Genomic DNA, 12,891 nt, shown 5'->3' on the forward strand with positions numbered 1-12,891 from the left:
ATATCCTGCAGGTTGGACCTGCCATGGCCCAAGGCCGTCATTGTGGGGGCCTGGTTAGCCAGAGGAACTTATTGTAAGCCCTGGATATAGGGGAGCGCCAGGCCAGATAGCCGTATCCAATCAGTGAGGTGCACATATATTAACTGTGGTGTGTGGGCCGGGCTCAACCACCTCTATAAAGGTTAGTCTGTGAGGCTGGGTGGGGGTGAGAAGTAGGAGGAGTTAGAATAGCCATTGGAGAAGTAGGAGGAGTTAGAATAGCCATTAGAATAGCCGTTAGAGTGGCCGTTGGGAGCCGTTAGTGTAGTTGTAGGAGTGATAGCGTCAGGGTCGTCTGGAGCGTCAGAGCTTCAGGATCATCGGGAGCATCGGGAGCGGCATGACTGGGAGTGGCACTGCCCCAAGCAGCAGTGCCGCTCTGAGCGGCCTCGCCACCTGTGACCTGCCTCGCCGTGCCTGGCTGCGACCAGCCTCGCTGCCCCGAGCCGCGACTTCGCCCACGTGGCCTAGCTGGAGCATGTCATTCTGGTGAGCGGCCTGGTCCAGAGTGGACTCTTCATCATCGGGAGTGGAGCAGCACAGCCCCGAGCCGCAGCCCCACCGCCAGCGGCCTCGCCGCCCCCAGCCACGGCCCCGCCACCGGCAGCCTTGCCGTCCCAAGCTGCGGCCTGGCTGGAGTGGCTTGGTCTGGAGTGGCCTCGAGAGAGCAGCGTCATTCTGGGGAGCAGCCTCTTTGGCATGCGGCCTCGTCATTGAGCGGCCTCGTCCAAGGCGGCCTCTTCATCATCAGGAGCGGCCTTGTCTGGAGCGGCCTCTTCATCATCGGGAGCGGCCTAGTCCAGCATGTGGCCTCGTCTGGGGAGTGGCCTCCTCCAGGGAGTGGCCACTCTGTGTCATCAGGGTTGTCATCCTCGTCACCCTCACCTCTTTGTCATTGGGAGCAGCGTCCTCGTCGTCGTCGTCGCCTCTACGTAAGAGATGGCCCCGACCAGTCGGTTTGATTTTCGATGCTTGGCATGAAAAAAGCTTTGCTTGATTTTCGCTTTGTGTCAGTCTCATTTCTTTGATTGCAAACCCTAACATTGGGGGCTTACCGGGATCAAACAACAAGAACTGAGTCAGCATCGGAATTTATGGGAAAAGCCTCCAGAGGTGTTGGGATCTTGTCTGTCTCTCTGGTTGGAGTTCCACGGTATGGCCCACCAGAGAGAAGCTGGATACAGTGATGCTCCCCAGAGCTGGAGTGGATGTGGGGATGCCCCATCCCTCTGCTGGTAGATTGACAGGGGGTTCGAGTCCACCTGGGCATTCGGGGGGTTCGAGTCCCCCAGATGGTCAGGGGGTTCGAGTCCCCCAACACGGTCACCAGGGGGTTTGAGTCTCTCTACGTGGTCACCATGGGGACCGAGTCCCCCTAGGCAGTCAGGGTGTTCGAGTCCCCCTAGGCGGTCATTGGGGGTTTGAGTCCCCTGAGGTGGTCATCAGGGTTTCGAGTCTCCCGAGGCAGTCATCAGGGGTTCGAGTCCCCTGAGGCAGTCATTGGGGGTTTGAGTTCCCCTAGGAAATCCCCACCGGTGGAAGGACTGCTGGGCCTTTGGTTGTCTTTGTAGTGTCTTTTTGTTGTCTGCTGTGTTGTTTGTTATGTTTGAGGGAATGGGCCAAGCAAAGAGTAAGCGGACTCTGACTTTCGTCCCTCCATTCCTCTTGATACATGTGGGGCTTCTCCCTCACTCATTTCTTGTGTTAAGAGCTATCATTAGAGCCAACTGGGGTAAGTCTAATTGGGGACAGAGACTTTAAGGAATATTCCAAAGCAGCTGACAAAACTCCCTTTGTTTCGGGGAGTTCCTTGCCTTCTCTGGCCTGACGTGGACTGCCTAGGCCCTCACCCTTGCTGGTGGGAAAGCATGGCGTTTGAAGTGGAATGGGCCCAGGTGGAACATGAAATCTGTTAGCAAAGAGATGACTGAACTGATGGTTAATTGTCTGTCTCAGGGTTTTAATGTGTAATTGTTAAAGTAGCTTTCAGTGTCTTTGGTAACCTGAAACTTTGAAGTTTTGCTTGGATGACAAATGGGATAAAGTGCTGGGGCGCTGGTTGCTGGAACTAAGTTTGTGCTTTTGAAATCTATTGGTAAACATGTTTTGTGCTTAACTGAATTCTGTTGTAACAGTTCACAATTGGCTAAAATGTGAATGGTTTTCTCTTTGCCCGCCCAAAATTATAAATGAGATCTCTTTGACTCATAAGGCTTTTCCCTGATATGCTAAGTTACTCAGGAAGAACTGTTAAATCAATGATAAACCTTGGTTTACATTTGGGTAAATGCTGTAACTACTCCAGAGGTTCTATACATTCCCTAAAACATTAATGTTTTGATAAGGGTCATCATTTGATGTTTAACTATATCTATTCTGAGTTTTTTGTCATTTGTAATTGTTTTAATTATCTTGTAAGATGAATTCCTCCTTAAAGGAAATTCATATGGGAGTCTTTCAGAACAGGTCCTTGATATGTTGAAATCCTGGAACAGAATTTCCAGAGGTGAAAGTTGCACTTGGACTAAACCAGAATTAGTACGGTGACTCAAGGTAAGAATGAGTCTCCATGAGCTTTCCTAGAAAGTCTTATTGAAGCCTTTAAAATGTATAGCCCCCCCCCAAAAAATGTATAGCCCGATCGACCCTGAGGCACCCGAAAATCAGGGGGCAGTGAATCTTGCTTTTGCCAGTCAGTCAGCCCTGGATATGAGGAGGAAACTTCAAGAAATTGAAAGATTTGAAGGGAAGAATCTTATTGAGTTACTGGGAATAGCAGAAAAGGTGTTTAACAACAGGGATGCACAGGAGGATGAAAAACAGACAAAAAGCTGGTTAAGGTTTTGGCATTACATGAGATAGGTAAGGGATAATAAATGGAAGGAAAAGCCTAAGCACAGAGAAGGCAGGTGGGAAGAATTAGATACTGATCAGTGTGCTTCCTGTAAGAAAAAAGGACACTGGGCCTGGGAGTGCCCCAAATGGAAGATGGCAATGCTGGCCACCAGAGTAAAAATTGAAGTGGAGGGGAAATCAGTTGATTTTTTGGTGGACACAGGAGCCCAATTTTCATCATTACTTAAACCTATGGGAAAACTATCTGGAGAGGAAGTTTGGGTACAAAGAGCTAATGGCACAAAGAGACATAAATGGACAACAGAAAGGACTTTAAACTTGGCCTCAGGAGTAGTGAAACATCGACTTTTGGTCCTCCCTAATGCCCCATATAACTTGAAGAGAAGAGATCTCCACCACAAGTTATGAGCTGTCATTCAGTTCTCAGAAGGAGACACGACTGTAACCTTGAGACAACCTACTGTACAGGTGCTTATGGCAGCAGTAGATGAATACCTCCTTTACGAGCCAGTCTCAAAACCAGAGGAGACAAAGGGTGGGGGAGCCTTATCCAAATCCTACACGTCGAGTTTCCCGAGGTCTGGGCAGAAGGAAAGCCCCTTGACTTGGTCAGAGGACAGCCTCCAGTGGTGGTACAATTAAAGGAGATGGCTATGGCTGTTCACATTCGGCTGCAACTCCTTCCCCAGGAAGCAAAGGAAGGGATCAGAAAACACATTAACCACCTCTGAGGAGATGAGATCCTAGTTCCTTGCAAATCTCCATGGAACACAACTTTGCTGCCCGTCAAAAAGGCCGAGACTGGGGAGTACTGATCCATTCAGGAATTGTGGGAAGTTAATAAACGTGTTGAAGATATCCACCCAATGGTGACTAACCCCTATACCCTACTTGCCCTCCTGGGCCCCAAAGGAACTGTGTATACCATCTTATATCTCAAGGATGCATTTTTCTGCATATCTTTAGCAAGGTAATCTCAGCCCCTTTTTGCTTTTGAGTGCTCCAACACACAGAAATGGTTTCAAGGCCAACTCACCTGGCCAAGACTTCCCCAAGGATTCAAGAATTCACCCACCATTTTTGAAGAGGACCTACATGAGGATTTGTGTGGCTACAGAATCTCCAACCTGGAAGTCACTCTGTTACAGTATGTTGATGACTTGCAAGTAGCTGCTGAAGACTATGAGTCATGTTTTCAGGGGACAATAGCTCTCTCACAGGCTCTGCAGGAGAAAGGGTATCGGGTGTCAGCAAAGAAAGCACAGCTCTGTCAGAGCCATGCCACATATCTAAGCTTTGATCTCCATGAGGGAGTGCATTCACTGAGTCCAGGTAATAAGTGATCACCAGATACCCCCGCCTCACCACCTCCCGACATGTGAGGGAGTTTCTTGGAAGGTGGGCTACTGTAGTCTGTGGATACTGTGGTTTGTGGAGATTGCCCAACCTCCCTACATACTGGCAAAAGGGGAGGGGGTGCTCACTATGATAGAGTGGACAGCTGAGGCAAAAGGAGCATTTTGGGAATTACAAACAGCTGTACTGAGTGCCCCAGCATTGGCCATCCCAGATGTTACAAAGCCCTTCCACTTGTATGTGGATGAAAAAGCAAGGGTGGACAAAGGAGTTTTGATTCAGACTCTGGGGCCTTGGCAAAGGCCCGTAGCCTATCTTAGCAAGAAACTAGATCCAGTAGTGGCTGGGTTCCCCTCTTGCCTCTGCATAATTGCTGCCACAGCCCTCCTGGTCAAGGATGCAAGTAAATTGACTTTGGGTCAAAATCTCATCATAACCACCACCCACGCTATCGAGGGCCTTCTCTGGACTCCACCAGACGATGGATGACAAACGCCTGAGTGACGGGGTATCAGGCCCTCCTCCTCAACGAACCAAGAGTGGCCTTCTGGCCCCTGGCTGCCGCTTCTAGTCCATGATGACAGGAGAAGAATTAGGCACAAACAAGTCAGCTTCAAGAGATTGGGAGCAGGGGGCAACAATCGAAATGACTGCAGCCATGAACAACTCCACAGTCTCAATTTTATTAGATTGAAATAATAGTCAACAGAAGAATCGATGAAGGTCAAACGTTAGTCACATGTCTTGTGGACAACAGGCAAAGAGGAGGATAAAGTTTATAGCTAACCAAGCACACTCAAAGGACCCATCTAAAAGACAAAGGGTGCTTCTGGGAAGACAATGGAGCGATAATGGAAAAGGGAAGCAGGTGGTATTTCATTCCACACTGAGCTGACCGGCATTCCCAGGTGCTTGACTTCCCTGAAGCAGGCGGCATTCCACTCTGGGGGGGCTGGGCGTTCCCGGATGCCCGGCTCCTGTGAAGGGGCAGTGTTCCACCCTGAGTGAGCCAGGCATCCCCGGCTGCCCAGCTTCTGTGAAGGGGTGGCATTCCGCCCTGAGTGAGCTGGGCATTCCCAGCTGCCCAGCTTCACAGTCGTACACTGTCTTTCTCCCCAAAGACCTGTTGCCAGTATATGTTTTTCTTAAGGCCATATATAAATGTGCTTGGCAACTAGTGAAATCCTCCAGGGACTATAGTTTAAGCAACAAATTGTTCTGAGGGACAGTAGCACCTGGCAGTGCTAAATCCAGTCATGCTGCTGCCAGAGGAGCTGGCTGACCATCCACACAACTGCGGGGAGGTCCTAACCCAAGTTGCAGGAATAAGGCCAGATCTCAGAGACATTCCCCTCCCAGATGCCGAGATGACTCTGTTCACAGATGGGAGTAGCTACATGGTCAATAGAAAGAGGTATGCGGGGGCTGCGGTAGTTTCTTCTGGGCAGAGACTCTGGACAGCAGCCCTGTGACATGGAACATCGGCACAAAAAGCAGAGCTGATTGCACTCACTAAGGCACTGAAGATGGCCAAAAGTAAAACCGCCAACATCTATATGGACAGCAGGTACGCCTTTGCTACTCTCCATATACATGAGGCTATTTATAAAGAAAGGGGCCTATTAACAGCAGAAGGAAAAGGAATTAAAAACAGAGGAGAAATATTGGCTCTCCTCCAGGCTATTTGGGACTCAAAAGAGGTGGCCGTTATGCATTGCCCGGGACACCAAAAGGGAACTGATCTTATGTCAAAAGGAAAACAATTAGCAGATCAAGCCACAAAGCAAGCAGCCCGAGAAACAGTGCAAGAACTGGTTACACTCCCGACTCCAGCCCTACCAGAAAATCCGAACTATTCAGAAGAAGATTTAAAGTATTTAAATGGGTTAAATTGCACTATGAAGGGGACTGGGCTAAGACTGAAGCAGGAAAAATAATTCTTCCTTGAAGACTAGGTAAGAAGTTAGTAGACCAGATACATCAGGGTACTCATTTGGGGATACGCAAACTCAAGCAGCTTATAGGCAAACAGTTCCAGGTTTCTAAATTAGGGCGTATGGTACAGGATGTAGTCGATAGATGTGCACAATGCCAGTCAGTTAATGTGGGAAGAACGAAAATGGGAAGAGGGAAAAGAGAAAGAGGTAAGGAACCAGGAATTTATTGAGAAATAGATTTTACAGAAATGAAACCTGGAAAATATGGGCACAAGTACATGTTAGTTTTTGTAGATACCTTTTCAGGCTGGGGAGAGATTTTTCCTGCCAAACATGAGATGGCAGGAGTGGTAGCCAAAAAGCTACTAGAAGAAATAATTCCTAGGTTTGGGCTGCCTCTTGCAATCGGGTCAGACAATGGCCCTGCATTTGTGAGTTCAGTCTCACAAGCATTGGCTAGGGCCAGGGCACAATTGGAAATTACATTGTGCCTACCGGCCTCAGAGTTCTGGACAAGTAGAGAGAATGAACCGGACCCTTAAAGAGACTTTGACAAAACTAATTCTGGAGACTGGCGGTGGATGGGTGGATCTCCTTCCTTTTGCCCTCCTCAGGGCACGATGTACACCTTATTTAAACAAGGTAACCCCATTTGAAATAATATTTGGGAGATCCCCCCTCTCTGTCCTCGACTACTAGAGGTTGCCCTAGCATAAATGACTGATCAGTCTGTACTCCAGTCACTGCAGGCATTAGTCTGTCTTTAAAAAAGCCCAGGCAGGGATCCTGACTGCCCACACTGGGATGGAGAGGAAGGTGGAACCACATCCTTACCAACCTGGGGACTTGGTTTAGATACGTTGCTATCAAGGGGGAAACTTGGAGCCTCACTGGACGGGACCATTTACTGTTATCCTGAACACCCCTATGGCAGTAAAAGTAGAAGGCATCAGGGCCTGGATTCACGCGGGTCATGTCAAATGAGCCGAGGATGAGGACACCCCCCAGAGATGGAAGCAGCAGTCGACAGACCCCACTAACCATGGACTAAAGCTAAGATTAAAATAACTGTGAGTTTATTGTTGCTCCTATTGTTACCTTTTTATGTAAAGTATAGGTGGGAAATTAGATGAACGGAATTAGGAAAAAATGGAAAAAGTTATACAAAGTGTTGAATGGCTAACTCATCAGCCGACTGTGTACTACTGTTACTTTTTGACCCCTGTATTATAAACGCCCTAATGTCATTTGTACCAAAGAAAATTGGAGCGATAAAAATGCTAGTCTTGGGTACGTGTACCCGAATGTTTATAGCAGCAATGTCTACAATAGCCAGACTATGGAAAGAACCTAGATGTCCATCAACAGATGAATGGATCAAGAAGATGTGGTATATATACACAATGGAATACTATGCAGCCATCAAAAGAAATGAAATCATGCCATTTGCGACGACGTGGATGGAACTAGAGCGTATCATGCTTAGTGAAATAAGTCAATCGGAGAAAGACAACTATCATATGATCTCCCTGATATGAGGACATGGAGAAGCAACATGGGGGGGTAGGGGGATAGGAGAAGAGTAAATGAAACAAGATGGGATTGGAAGGGAGACAAACCATAAATGACTCTTAATCTCACAAAACAAACTGGGGGTTGCTGGGGGGAGGTGGGATTGGGAGAGGGGGAGCGGGCTATGGACATTGGGGAGGGGAGGCGAACCATAAGAGACTATGTACTCTGAAAAACAACCTGAGGGTTTTGAAGGGTCAGGGGTGGGAGGTTGGGGCAACCTGAGGGTTTTGAAGGGTCAGGGGTGGGAGGTTGGGGGAACAGGTGGTGGGTAATGGGGAGGGCACGTTTTTCATGGAGCACTGGGTGTTGTGCAAAAAGAATGAATACTGTTACACTGAAAAAAATAAATAAAATAAATTAAAATTGCAAAAAAAAAAATGCTAGTCTTACATGCTCAATATAACCCGCTTACAACAGGAGAATATAGAACTGGCTGAAAAGTCAAGGGTTTGACTGATTTCCAAAGAAAAAGGGGGAATATACGGGTCTGATTAGCCAGAGGAAGTGTAAACCCCGGATATAGGGGCGGGCCTGGCCAGATAGCCATATCCAATCAGTGGGATGTGCATATATTAACTGTGGTGAGCTGAAATCTCATTGGCAACCTGTATGTGGGTCGGGCTCAACCACCTCTATAAAGGTTAGTCTGTGAGGCTGGGGGGGGGGAGAAGTAGGAGGAGTTAGAATAGCCATTGGAGTAGTGGGTGAAGTAGGAGGAGCTAGAATAGCCATTGGAGAAGTAGGAGGAGTTAGAATAACCATTGGAGAAGTAGGAGTAGTTAGAATAGCCATTGGAGAAGTAAGAGGAGTTAGAATAGCCGTTGGAGAAGTAGGAGGAGTTAGAATGGCAGTTAGAATAGCAGATAGAATAGCCATTAGACTAGCTGTTAAAGTAGCCTTTGGGAGTCGTTAGAGTAGCTGTTAAAGTAGCCTACCGTTAGGGTAGCCTTTGGGAGCCATTAGGGTAGTCATAGGCGTGGTAGCGTCCGGGTCATCAGGAACGTTGGAGCTTCAGCATCATCGGGAGCAGCATTGCTGCAAGAGGCCTCACCACCTCAATCCACAGCCTCTCTGGAGTGGCCTCACCAGGGTGGCCTTGCTGGAGGGGCGTCATTCCAGGGAGCGGCCTCGTTGGCGTGGGCCTCGTCGTCGAGTGGCCTTGTCCAGAGCGGCCTCTTAATCATCAGAAGTGGCCTCATCTGGGGAGTGGCCTTGTCGGAGTGGCCTCATGGGGAGCAGAGTCTGTGTCATCAGGGTTGTCATCCTCGTCGTCCTCCTCATCCTCACCTCTTTGTCATCGGGAGCGGCGTCCTCGTCATTGTCGCCTCTACGTAAGAGATGGCCCCAACCGGTCGTTTTGGTTTCTGATGCTTGGTGTAAAATAAAGCTTTACTTGATTTTCACTTTGTGTCAGTCTCATTCCTTTGATCATGGACCCTAATGCCGCCGAAACAGGGATTCCAGAGACGGGTTCTTGGTCCGAGCCCCTGGAGAACCTCACCCAAGTTTAGGATTTGGCTCTAGGAACATGGCAGTCCCGCTCTGAAGGATCCTGGTCCAGCTCCTGAGGGGTCTTGTGAGGGTCACAATGCCTGTTTGTGCCCAATGCGGTCCTCCTGAGTGGGTGTGGTCTCATGGGCCATGCAGCTGGCTCTGATGCTGAGGGATGGACAACCATCCCACCAGCCAGGTTTTCTGCCCTGGCAAAGGAGTAATCTTTTGTGCTTCAGGTTACCCCATAGGCAGGGATTTGAGCTATGGTCTGGCGACAGATGCCTGAATACCCAGGTTGCTTTGAGATGACAGCCTCGGGCCTCGGTTACTCCCACCTTCAGCATATGGGGCACGCTATCTTTATGACGAACAGGAGGTCAGGGCTCAGGCTGTTTCATACAGAGCAGTAGTGCACCGGGCGGCCTGTGATATTGGGGTGCCATCGAGGGCTGTGCAGGTGCATCCTCATGTGGGGTTTCTGGGCTGACGCATAGGACACTTCTTTCTGGTGGGCAGACAGAAGACTGCATTGTGTCTTCAGAATTCCGAGTCTGGAGGGCCCAAGAGTGTGAGGATGGAAGTCGGAAAACACAAGCGATGGTTCAGTTCAGTGCCCAGTGCGTGGCAGTTCCCATGTGTGGGGGCTGATTCGAGATTTTCAGCACCTGAGTAAGGGTGAATGTCACATGTCCACTCACCCTGGAGTTTGTGTCCATGATGCCGATAAATGGAGGGGTGGCCTCAAGAGGCCATGGACACTTTCCCACGCTGGGACTTGTGAACTGCTCCAAACAGCAAGGTGTCCTTCAGGGGGATAGGGGGAGTCCGGGTAGAGAGCTTCAGGGTCCCCCATATTAAAAGATTGGATAGCAGAGTTCTCAGCATGGATGCCTGGAAAACCCAACTCGCATTGCTATTGCAGGTGAGGAACAGGGCAGGTTCGTTCTGCTTGCTCTGGGGCGAGCTACCAAGGGGACTGAGTTTAAAAGGCATCTGGTGCTGAGGGTCACAATGCAGGTTTGTGTCCAGTGCAACCTTCAAATGTGGCTGTGGTCTCAGGGCCCATGCAGGATTCTACTACCCTGAGGTTTTGATAATGCTCCAAATAGCAATGTTTCCTTCTAGGAATTGGAGGTGTTGTGTTCTGTGGTTCAGGGATTCTCCAAATGTTGGTATTCGGGACCCGGCCTCTGGGGTAAGATGTCTGAAAACCTAAGCAAGGGTTCAGATTAGAGCTTAAGTGCATATCAGCTTCAATGTTCTGTCTCTGGGGCCATCTGCATGGGTGTCTGGCAGGTGGTTATTGCTCAGGGTGTGTCATACTGCACATTTTTGTCCAGAGCATCCTACAAAATTGGGGTGGCCTTTGGAGCTTGCAGGTTTCTCCTAAACTTGAGGTTTCTTGAAGCTCTCTCTATAGGACCCAGCTTCCCTCTGGAGTCCAAGCACAGTTCTGTGGTGTGGCTATGGCATACCCAGCCTGGAGGCTTTATGGGGCAGGAGTCTGGGAGAGAAGTATGAAAGCACCAACTGAGGTTAGGATTAGTACCAGAGGTATGTCCGATCTGCTGACCCTGCGGCGAGCTCCTAGGGATGTTATATTAGGGCAAATGTGAAGCGGAAACTCAGGCTTTTGCCTCTGGTTTTGGTGTATAGGATGGCCACGGAATATAGGGGTGGCTTCATAAGACCATGGAAGATCCTCCCTCTTTTGGGGTTTTACACAACTCCACATTGCATGGAGTCATTGTGGGGGAGAGAAGGAATCCTGATATCTGTTTCAGTTGTCCCATAAGGAGGGATTCGAGAGCTGGGCTCTGTGTATGGGTGTCTGGAAACCCAAAATTGGGTTAGGATTTGGGCCTAGGGTCACAAAGTCCTAGGAGTATGGCAGGTCCGATCTGGTGGATAGGCAGCCAGCTACCTGGGTGGCTGAGAGGAGGTCATTACTCAGGCTATGGCAGACAGTACACTAGTGCACAGGGTGGCCTATCATCATTTGGGTTTTTTGTGGAAACCCATAGGGCAATTTTTCCTTCTGGTGGGCAAGCAGAGTGCTGCATTGTGGCTCCAGAATTCCCAGTCTGGAGGGCTTGTGGGCCAGGAGTGTGAGGACCAAAGTCTGAAAACACAAGCTAGGGTTACTTTTAGTGTATATGGCTCAGCAACCCTAATCTGCAGAGGGTGAGGCATGATCTCCAGCACCTGAAGTAAGGGCGAGAGCCGGATGTTTGCTCAGGCTGGAGTTTGTGTCCATGATGGCTGCTGAATGGAACAGTGGCCTCATGAGACCATGGAGGTTTTCCCAATCTGGGGCTTGTTGCTCTCAAACAGCAAGGTTTCCTCCTGCGGGCAGATGGAGTCCTGTTTGATGGCTCAAGTGTCCCCTTATGGAAAGAGAGCAGGACTCTATTTTTGGATGCCTGGAAACCCCACCTCGAATTTCCAGTGGTGCCTAGGAACAAGACAGCTTGGATCTCCTGGCTCTGGAGCTAGGCACTCCCAGCTCCCAATAGTTTGGTGTCATTCTGGGGAATGTTAGTCCCCTTTTTTTCTGTCTCAGTGGTCCCCTAAGAAGAGGGATTCCAAAACAGGGCTCTGGGTATGGGCACCTGGAAATCTCCACCTTGGGTTAGGATTTGGGTCTAGAAGTGCAAGCCCGATATGTGGGCACATGTTCTGGCTACCTAGGGCCATATATGAAATGCGGGCTCAGGCTGAGGGTCACAATGTGTGTTTGTGCCAATGCGGTCCTCAAGAGTGGGCGTGGCCTCCTGGGTCCTGCAGGTTTCCTCTGCTCTGAGGGTTTTACACCCTTCCCAACAGCAAGGTTTCCTGCCAGGGGAAAGGAGGAGTTCTGTTTTCTGCATTAGTTTCCTCCATATGCAGGCATCTGAGATAAGGTCTAGGGACAGATGCCTGGAAACCAAGGCTGGGTAGAGATGACAGCCTAGGGCCATGGCAAGTCTGTTCTGCTGGATATGTGGCCAGCTGTCTGGGTTGCTGATGGGAGGCCTTGGCTCAGTCTGTGTCAGACAGAGCAGTAATACACAGGGCAGCCTATGGTACTGGGGTGTCGTCGGGGGCTGTGCTGGTTGATCCTCATTTGGGGTATTTGGGTAACCCCATAGGGCAGTTTTTTCTTCTGCTGGGCAGGCAGAGTGCTGTATTGTGGCTCCAAAATTAGTATGCAGATTATTATTTCTATTGGGAGGACTACTTGATTGTCTACTTCTAATTGTCATAGTTCTCCAGGATTTAGCTCTTCAGTTGGGTTTATATAGGAGTCAAAGTGTAAGTCTTCATAATCTGTGTACTCATAACTTCAGTATCATTGGTGACCCATAGTTTATGTGGTCAAGGAAGGATTATTGATCTCATCTATTATACAGATGACTCATTGTGAAAGTAAAGCAATTAAAATTAAAATGATAGCAGGTAGGATAGTTCATACTCTTTCAACTTCTTGAGTGTCGATAGTACTGGTATGTGTTAGTTTAGTAGTTAGTATTAATGAAATGATGTAGACAGCAAGAGAGCTGATTAAGAATATGATTATTAATGTATGGTCATGGAAATGTAATAGTTCTTCTATAATAGAGGAGGTTGCATCTTAAAGGCCTATTTGGAAAGG

At 48.9% G+C, this 12,891-nt stretch overlaps 1 pseudogene; it reads right to left on the minus strand.

Moving 5' to 3' along the window:
- Positions 1-9,973, minus strand: part of LOC123936444 — a 59,652-nt pseudogene extending 49,679 nt beyond the window's left edge.
- Positions 9,974-12,891: the final 2,918 nt, after the last annotated feature.

The sequence above is a fragment of the Meles meles genome, unplaced genomic scaffold (assembly GCF_922984935.1).
Source record: "Meles meles unplaced genomic scaffold, mMelMel3.1 paternal haplotype, whole genome shotgun sequence".
Classification (NCBI taxonomy): Eukaryota; Metazoa; Chordata; class Mammalia; order Carnivora; family Mustelidae; genus Meles; species Meles meles.